The following is a 10412-nucleotide window of genomic DNA, read 5'->3' on the forward strand; positions in this document are numbered from 1 at the left end:
TTTGTTGCACACATAAATATCTCAGCTGACAAGCTAGAATGAGGATTAGTCCGTCGTCTAAAGGAAAGGGAAAAGGACAATTTTTTCTGTGCCTCACACAAAGAATGAAGAAACAAGAGAGATAGTCCTTGACCTGGATAATTCCTGCCAACCTAGGAGAGAAGAGCAGGGGAACAAAACCATAAATTTCCTTTCTGCAAATAAGCATCTGCAAAAAACTGAATGGGAGAATTCCTGCAAGGTGAATTGGTCGTGGGTTAGGGAGAGAGAAAAATATTCTGTAAAGTATTTGGTAGCAAAATCCAAATATACAGTTTTAAAAGATATTGCAGTGCTTTTAATGAGTACTGTAGAGAAGTGTGATAGCTTGTCCAAAGTAGAGAGAGAGAGATGTCAGACACACAGAACCGAAGAAGGCCTAACAGAAGAAATGGAACTTGAAGACTGACTTACCAGTGAGGAGCCACGGAGCAGTATCATGACACTATCATAACTCAAGATATTTTCCACTTAAGACAGAAATTATTAGGTGCCAATACTGCTGCGGTGTCACATTAGCTGAGTGTTAGTTCTGGGTCTGGGCCAGTGTATGCAGCCTGGTCACACCTGGCGCTGTGTGTTCCTCTAGCCTCCCTTCCTGTTTTACCTCTCCCACATTGTCATTCCTTCTTCTTCCCTCTCCTTTTCCCCCCCATTCCCCGATGGTGCTCTGACCCTGCTTGTGCACAGAGAGGGGTAAGCAATGTTTGTGTGTATTTTAACAGTGTCAAGTGCTATCACCCAGCCTCTTCTGCCAGAGGATGGGGTGCAAGTAGACCCCTCTACAACAACGTACAAAAGAGAGAGCTCAGTGTCTTATCAGCCCACTACAAATAACAAGCTGTTAGTACATGTTAGTGCCCCATACTAGTGAAATGTATATTTACAGTGCAGAAAAGTTTTGACAGGTCTGTATATAAGATCTCAGGGTGTGTGAGATACATGAAGGATAGACACAGTTCACTCCAAGGTAGGATCAGAAGGGTGTTACAAATGTTACACATACCTCATTTCTTCTGGAATGCTCCAACTGTCTTCTGTGCTGTGGTCAAAGCCGAGCATTAGTTTACCACATATTGAGCATGAAACACTCCCCCACAATCCAATCTTCTTCAATGTTCCTCCAACCCACAGGAACAGTTGACACAGACATAGATTCAAATATGCAAATAAGAAAATCAGAAAACTGTATTGAAGTGCACAAGTCATCATAAAAGAGCAAAAGAGATCCTGTGATTAATTCAGGGGTGCTTCTAGGTAATTAGTTTTTAAGAAAAATATAAATCTGCCAGAAAAAAAAAAAAGTACCACGTTCACCCCTGCATTTTTTGCAAATACCAGTTGAATTCATACCATTGTTAGTATAATTAGCACTTTTACATAAGACAATGAGAGCATGATATAACCTTTATATAACATGGGAAACTTGCTATGGGAAAGTCAGGCTCAGTTCCACCTTTGAATCCTGCCTCAGATGCAGGTGGCCTAGACAGCCAGTTGTGTTGTGGTCCTGAATGTGGAAGGAATGCCTGATTCTCACAGGAGCTCATGTTTAAACACAGGTATTTCCGTGGCTTCAACAAATCTCCTACTCATCACATGGGAGAATCATTGTGTGTTCTCAGTGTGGATGTAATTAATTTTCTACAAAGTGGAAGAGCTCCAAATGAAAGCCCAGGTTGGAACGCACTCTAAGCCAGTGGCTTTAGCAATCCCTCAGAAACATAACACCTTCTGCCAGACACATCACAGGCATGAGCTAAAAGCTCTCCCATCTCAGGACTCACACTAGGACGCTGTTTGAGGTGGTCACATCATACCCATCCTTTTCCAGCTAGCCTTGAAAATAAAACCGTAAAACTGGTGTGTTTCACAACTCACAGCAAGACCTCTAATTTTGTTTGAAAGTCTTCCTTCCTTCTCTTTGACATGGTGATCAGTGTCTTCCAACTTAAAGGGTTCTCTGGCAGAGATGGACTTGATTTTGAGTTGGTGTGCATTAGTGAGGGAGCTTAGGCTGCTCAGATGGTGGGTAAGATGCTTTTGCTACATTAATTTTGGGTAGGAACACTTTTCAACAACTCAATTCATTTGCATAAGCATGAAAATTAAATGCTTTATTTTAGATATATGGAACATTTTGATCACCAGGGAAAGTTTTTTGTGTCTTTTGTATTTATCTAGAAAGATATGATAGCACTTAAAAATAAATTTTTAATGTTTTTCATACTTTGCAGTAAGACTGAAAATCAGTCTTTTACCCTCTTGGACAGCCCCCTTCATCAAACACATTCAATGTAGTAATACAGATGATTGCTTAGAATGAAGACTTTGCAGTGCATCTGCTGGCCAGGTTTCCCACAAGTGTGGGTTTTTTCCCTCAAGTTATTCCAGATAGGTGTTCATTCATTTCAAGCTCTGGTGATTGATTTTTTGGCAAAGTTCTTCCTAAAGATCTGCAAAAAATGTAGAAGACATGATTTTTTAACCTTTGTTTCCAAATACTTTTATAAAAAAATGAATTAAAACTAATCTTTCACACTCAATTATATTAAAAACATCAATAGAAAGTGGAGCAGCAGCCAGCATTATTTCCTTCATCCACTGGAATAGTCTGCCTCACATGGCTGAGACAGTTTCCTGGTGTGCAGTAAAGGACTTATGGAAACTCTAAACAATAAAGAAAAAAAAGTATTGAATTGTTGCATCATTTGCAAAGCAGCCATCATCTTGAGCTCTGAATGATTCAAGAATGTGGTGGAAAAACATGATTATAGATCTTAAACATTATAGTATGTAGTACATAGGCATAAGATTGAGATTGTACAAGGAATTTTTGCTCCTTTTTTCATGTTTTTGAGTTATTTTCCTTTAGAAATAGGATAAATGATGTTACTTTGAAAGATACGCTGATTTATTTTCAGGTCTTATCAAAAAGCTCCCCTTGTTGTCATGGGTATTAAGGGGACTGTATAGACAAAAGCATCTTTCACCTGACTTGACAATAAGGCTTTGGCAAATGTCAAAATGCTCCATAACTCAGCTTCACAAAAAAGAGAAGCTGACTTCTCGATTCTCCATTAAACCTATACACTCCATAGATTTGCAGCTTTCACATAATGGATTTCTAGCAAGAATGTTTCACTGGTTGAGGAAATAATTGCTAAGATTCTCAGATGTCCAATAGAATTTCTGTTGGTGAAGTGGCTCTGACGTTCCAGCTGTTTCTGCAGGCAGAAAACTGCCCTCTGTACACACCACCAGCCCCTGCACCACTGCAGAAGCTCAAGGGTGAGAGGGCTTCCAGGATCTTGCCTTAACTTTAGGGGAAGATCCATCTACACACAGGTTGATAAAGTCCTTGATATTGAGCACGTCCTTGATATTGAGGACCAAGTCTCTCACACTCCACAAAGGGAACATGTTCCTTTTACTCTAAGACCATGAGGACAGATATGAAGGCACTTGTTCTTTTTTTAGGTCTACAGTGTCTACTCCAGGTGGATGTTGTTCTTTAAAAGTCCAGAAATGGTTAATTGCATGGTAATGAGGTAACACTTCGATTGAAACTGATCTAAGAGTTTGTCCCGTTAAAACTTTCCAAAGAGCAGTCCAATGAAGGCATACATTGCAGCAACAAAAAGTGCCTTTTAACTGATTTTTCATGTTCTGTCCAGAGCCTTCATAGAAAAACTTTCTCCAAATAGCACAGACTGATCTTCCTTACAAGTCTGTGCTAGAAGGGGAAACTTTGGGGTTTTTTTTGTACTGAATGGTATTTACTGCAAAATTAATGCAAAGCCCAGTTCCTTCCAAAAAGTGAGCTCCAGAGGCACAGGTGTGAAAAACTCATCTTGCTTTAGAAGTTGCACTCAAAAATAGAATTGTCAACACAGCTGCTAGGTAAGTCCTCTTAGAAAAGGTTTCCAGATTCCTGGCCAAGAAAACAGACCTGCTAAATATACAGAATAATGAAATATGACTAGCTTTCTTTCTTCTGAAAATTTTCAGAGACAGAAGGCAAAAAAATTATCTAAGATTCCATATGCTCAGTTATGCATAATATAGGAGGCTTAGGCTCCCATAAAAAAGGTTTATAAGTGGTAATCAGTGATGTCATATTAATTATAAGCAATAAGCAGTAGTGGTTGCTCTTGAAATCTGCAGGCTATGCTATTTTGGGCAAATAGCAGCTTTTATATTAGCTGTTCATTTTATAAAACCTTTTGTGAACAAATACTAGAAGTTTATACATAGCAACTGAATGGGTAAGTCAAAATACCTGGACAGAAGCATCGCTCCTTTCAGGTGAGGATTACAGCAAACAATGTTCATAGTTGTTCATAGTAACAATTTTTTTAAGATATATTTTTTCTATCTACTTATTTAAGGTAGTGCCATTTAATTTGCCTAAACTCAGATATATAAATTCTGAACTACAGAGTACAATAAAGCAAAACCATAGAGTTAACAATATTCAATTCGCAATACATAATCACTTGGAAAAACCTAGCTTTATTTAGATTGTAGTCCTGAGTAATTCAAAAACCCACAGGCATTCATTGGTGACAATTTTCATTCATATTTTATCAATTTGCAGTATCATATTTTTTTTCTGTTCAGCTGAAATTTAAGGCAATAATTTGCAATAGACAGAATATGGACATTACTTCTGATATAAATGTACAGCATAATATATGCATTAAAGCTGTGAATGTAAGGTTTATAGTTTTTAAATTACCATTTCCGAGCAATGTGTTTAAAAGTATATGATATGTTCTCTGACAAAGATCAAAGGGCTTAATATATTTTGTAAGTTACAGCTATAATGATTGCATTTGCAAAAGCTGTAATTTACTGGTCTATTTCCATAATGAATGGGAGCCTAACGAGTCACACAAGCTGATACATTCAGCAAAAATACGGGACATCTTAGACTTGACTTGGAATATGCATTATGATAATAGCTGCAGTTTTACTGGTGAGTAAATTTTCTTTTATTTCTTGGCTTGCTTACCTTGTCAGCCTTCTTGGGTTTTTCAGTTTTCTAAACCAAAATATATTTTAGGAGCATCAGCAAATGAAGTGTGGGAGGAGGTTGCAATGGTGCATTCATTCCTGTTCATTCACATGTGTTCTGGAAGGCTGTGAGAGAAGAAAAGCCACATTCTTTGGTAAAGACAGGCAAGAAACCTGAGGATTAAAGGAAGATATAACTCAGGCACAGTAATATTTCACTTTCCTTAGTACTGTAAATGGAATTATGTCATCACCTTGTTGTCATGCGGTGGGCAAGACACGCCATAATCAAAATAGAGAATTGCATGTAAAAGAATTGCTGCTGTGGTCTCTTTCCACTGGATACTTAATACAGATTTACATGGGTCCATGGGGGGATTAGACAAAGCAATGGAAAAAAAATTATCTAAGAATTGCTAAATACACGGCTGACTTCTCAGGAATAACTTGAGCAAACAAATGGTCAAGATGAGAGATTATCTGTAGAAATTTGCCCTTTCCTGTATTTTTGGTTGGCATGTGCTTTGGGCCACTGTTGGAGAAGGAACAGCCTGTTAGGTCTACCCTCTGGTCAGAGCCAACACAACCATTCAAATGTTACATTCTTAATTTGGTTTTGATCTTAGGTACCTAGAACAGAAGATAACCTAAATATAAAGTAAATGCTTATATCTTTGGATCTGGGAAAATGTACCAGTTTATTAAGAGCCTTCATGAATTCATACCTCCAGCAGGAAGCAGTTCAGAGCTCCAATGAATGTGCATGCCTTGTAAATCCCTCATAAACCTCCAGTTTACCAGCTACACCCTGCAAGTGCTACAGAGATTGTCAAAACCTAAATTTTTTTCCACTTCCCACAGTCAGGGCAGTTCACAGGAATTACCATATTCTACAAGATCACTGGCTCAACAAATACAGTCGCTTCCTTCTAACAGTATATTTTGCCTCATGGGAAAGCAGAGTTCCTCCCTCTCATCCCTCCTTTTCAAGTCCCTCTGACTTGTTACTTGGTAGTATTCCATGGAAGGGAAACTTTCCTAAGTCCCAGAAGTATTTTGTAGTTTGATTCAACACAGTTCATGTCTGCTTGACCTTTAAATGGCAAAACTCAGAAGGTTTTATTAATATCAGTATAAAAGTCTTAGTTTTGGTGGTTTTTTTTCCTGTCCTCAGGACACTAAATCCCACATATGTAATTGAATAAAAGAATCACTTCTCCTAAGGAAAGCTCACAGAAGCTCTCTTTCATATTTACCTGCACACTGTTCAGATAAATAACCTTATATTCCTGTTCAGCAAGCTACAAAACAAATCTTAGGAAAAAGAAAAAAAATAATGAAAAGTTTACCCTACTTTCTTCAGAAAGCTTTTTTCAGATATTACAAAGAAAAGGACTGTATTCTCTTAACAATGCTCATGGTCAGGGAGTTCTGTTGATTTACAATTCTGATACAGAAAAATCAGTTATGGGTATTGATCTGTCCTTATTCAATTCTTTGTTGGTTAATTTAGTGGCAGCTAGCTTTTCCTGTACTGCTTCAGTGCTGCTTTGTAGTTCCCAGCATCACCTTTAACTCTTCTGTGAAACTTAGATATTGTATTCAGCCTCCCTCCAATCTTCAGACAGTAGCTGGCTTTAATTATAAAATGTGTATTTGTTAAACAACTCAGATGCTTTATTTTTATTTCCAGACTCACAGGTTTTAGGAGAATGCCTTTTTCTCTGGAGATTATTTTCATTATCCTCACATGAACCCTTCATGAAACTGCTACCACTTATCTTCCTTTGATAATTTTCACCTCTGTCAGCAAAATTATCATTAATATAACCATATCACCACCTTTTCTTTTTTTTTCCCCAGAGCTCAGTGTCTTAATGTTAAGATTTCAAAAAAGTGCTAAGAGTAGGAAGGGCAGGAGTTTATTTGCAGAAAGCAAGAAGGAAAAAAATAAAATAAAAAAAAAGAGGGACACTTTGATTTCCCACTGCAGTTTCCTCTGCAGCAAGTACAAAATTGTGACCCTTAAAAATACATCAGTTCCAAAGCAGATAAAACACAGGAGAGAGACTGTGAGAACCGAGCAGATAAAGGGATGAATATTTGTATAGGAGCCATCAGTCTTCCTACTTCTTAGGGGTGGTTTGTTCCCCAGTGACACCTAAGGAGCTTAAGACCCCGTGGGCATGTAAGGCAGCATGACAGGTGGCCAGTTGCCTCCAGGCAGCCTTTGAAAGACCAGTTGCCTAACCTGACAAGGCACAGATAATTGACTAACACACTTCAGTTATCTGACAAAGTCTTAGGGTTGTGTCTTTGTGAAGACAACAGGGTTGCACCCTTCCTTCCCTAGTAAAGAGAAGGTGCTGAAGAGAGAACCTGGAAATTCGTGGCTGTGGAGTCACTTTCAGCCTCAAATCTTTGAAGATAAGCTTCTCTGCAGTCAGAAAGTCAGGTATCAACTCCTTAAGAAGAAAGGAAAAAATGTCAAAGAGGTTTTTCTGTGTTATCTGTTGTTCCAGTGGGAGTTTTGTATATGAAGATTAATGAATATGAAGAAAGTTAAGCCTATTTGTATTGTTTTCTGTGATTTTTAGAAAAAAAATTGGAATTCTTACACTTTAGTATTGCTATTTTAGGTAGAGGTGGGGCCAGATGACTTTCTGGGGTCCCTCATAACATATATTATTCTATAACTTCAGGTCTTCAATGTGATATTCTAATTCTTGGGTGAGAAATAAAGTTCGAGAAAGAAAAAAGTATTCTGAAAATTTCCAAAAAAGATCCTGGCACCCAGCTCCATCTTTCTTTTTTCTTCCATAGGATAGGTCTTCTGTATTTTTTATTTTTTTTTTCTTTTTGGACTTCTTAATGGGATCCTTGCTGCCAGTGTACATGTAGTGACTGTACTCTTCTGATGCTAGAAAAAGCATTAGCTCATATCCTTCTTACTCCTCCTTAATAAGAATGTTCTTCTGTCTACCTAAAAGGGTTTCATGCTGCTTGCTTGCAAGGTGAAATGAGTATAAATCCTACCACAATAAATAGTTGCAAAATACACAGCTGACAAAACTCATAATTCTTAAGAGTGCCTTTGGAGACCTCCTTAGAAACCACAGGTACCTTAATGTCAGTTTAAGTGAGTCTTGGTGTCTTGGCACGTGCACCATGCAGTTCCTTTTGTAAAATTGTTATTTCCAGAGAAGAGCTACAGAATAGTTCTATGATGCTTTTCCTACATCATGTATCATTTTTAAATGCAAAGTCCAAAAAAAAAAAAAAACCAAAAAAAGCAAAGCTTGAAAAATCAAGCAAAGCTCTTCCAGAAACCATGAGTTAAAAAAAAAAAAAAAAAAAAGTGTTAAAATAATCTAGTCTCAGTAGTATTATGGCAATTGATTTCCTCAAAGATACTGTCCCTACTTGTAATTTACTAGATGAATGCAAATTGGCTATGTTTAAATGAATATGCTAAATGTTGCATAGTTAGTCTGGCCACGTGCGGTAGATTGCATTTGGGAGTACATAAATCATCCAGGTGCAGAGCCCTTTTGTCTGATTTCAGTTTAGATTTGCTGAAGTCTTATGACTCCAGCTGCTGAAAAATTCCAGATCAATAGCCAAAGAAAACTCAGATAAGTAATAACAGGCAAAAACATATTGTCAAAGAATGGATAGTAACAACTAGAACATTTGGCATGTATAGAATGAACTAATGCACCTTCATTATCTAACCTGACAATAGAACAAAATATGTGAAGGACAAACATGAAGGAAAATGCAAAAAGATTTCTTGCTATTGCTAGAATTTGCACATTCCTCTTCCTAGTGAGTCTGTGCACTTTCAGACTATTTGAAATTAGTGTTCCAAACTGGTCCAGCCCTTGTTTCTGGTAGGGCTACAGCCAAGAGCTTTGAGGAGCCCCTGAAGTTGTGTTTGTCCGACTCCTGTCTGAGCCCTAATTCCCCTCTGTGTGTCAACTCAAGGACTAAATCTGCATGCAACCTAAAAACTTCATACTGTCTTGTCAGAGAAGCTTAGGGCAGAGCTTCGCTGCATTATATCTGTAATCTACAAGTCCGAGCATTGCCTGAATACCATACTAAGCACATCTTGCAAAAATGCAGGGATTAAGCAAGAGACTTAATAACATAAGTCAAAACACCAGGGACATGTAAGGTACATGCAAATATTTAGCTGAAGAGCACATTTCCATACCCCTTATGCTATCTGTCCACCACATGATCTCATTTTCTTGTCAGTTGGTAGAAAAGTTATACTGGCATTTTGAAATACAGTGATTATTGGAGTGAAAATAAGCATGATGAATACCATGCAGTGTACATTTTCTGCTGTGGTGGGTAAGAAAGATTTCACTCACAAACTCTATTGTCATCCTAAATTCATCCCTGAAATACCTTTGCAGAGCTCCTAGAAATATGTTTATGTGCTCTCATAAAAGTGGCAGATCATCTGAATTTGAAAATCACAACTTACTTCATATTTTTTAAATTATATGTGGGAGTAAGCACAGATAACATGAGAAAGAATTCTGCTTTGCACCTGCAGAGATAGTGTCAGGTTTCTGAATAATAAAATATAGGATATTGTTTTAAAGATAATTAATGACAAAGTATTGAATACTACCTTGAATACTGCAAATATACCTGTAACTGTCTTTATAGAAACTATGCTCATCCCTAAGAAGTTTATGCTCAAATTGCTAGCTTAGATTATCAATGACAAATTGTTTTCAGAAAAGAATGATAGTTCACAAAGAATTTATGAAGCTATAGAAATATTTATCATATTTTTATTCTATTTGATGGAAAAAAATCAAGAAAATATATTCCAAATCAAGAGAAATGGTGCCATTCCTTAGTTTCAAAGGTGATTTGAATTATAAACTTACTTCCTTTAAATGATGCATTAGGTTTAGACTTTTCAAACATGTATTCTATACATGATGCATGTATACTTTGTATTTTCATCTAAGTCTGGGCATTTGTTACATAGAGAGATTTATTACTACATTTTTGGCTAATAAAGAAGTCAAACTTAAGACATGTATCCATTTTTCTTTCCCTGAAAATCCTTGACAGTTGCATACAACTTCTATGAAAAGAAACAAGAGTTGTAACTCGAAATCTCATTTACCACTTTTAATACAGAGGAGTTTTATTCTTGTTGTTGTTTGGGGTTGGAGTTTCTTTTCTCCAAGACTTAAAAAAAAAAAATGAGCTAGGAAAAAGAAATTTTAGGCAAAAGAAAACATAGGGAAGTTGGATGGTTTTATAAATTGTAGGGAATTGAGGTTTTATATAAGGTTTATCTACTGTAATAGTCAGGATAA

The sequence above is a fragment of the Pseudopodoces humilis genome, chromosome 2 (genome assembly GCF_049639895.1).
Source record: "Pseudopodoces humilis isolate 2021_Gansu_Grassland_sample_001 chromosome 2, ASM4963989v1, whole genome shotgun sequence".
Classification (NCBI taxonomy): Eukaryota; Metazoa; Chordata; class Aves; order Passeriformes; family Paridae; genus Pseudopodoces; species Pseudopodoces humilis.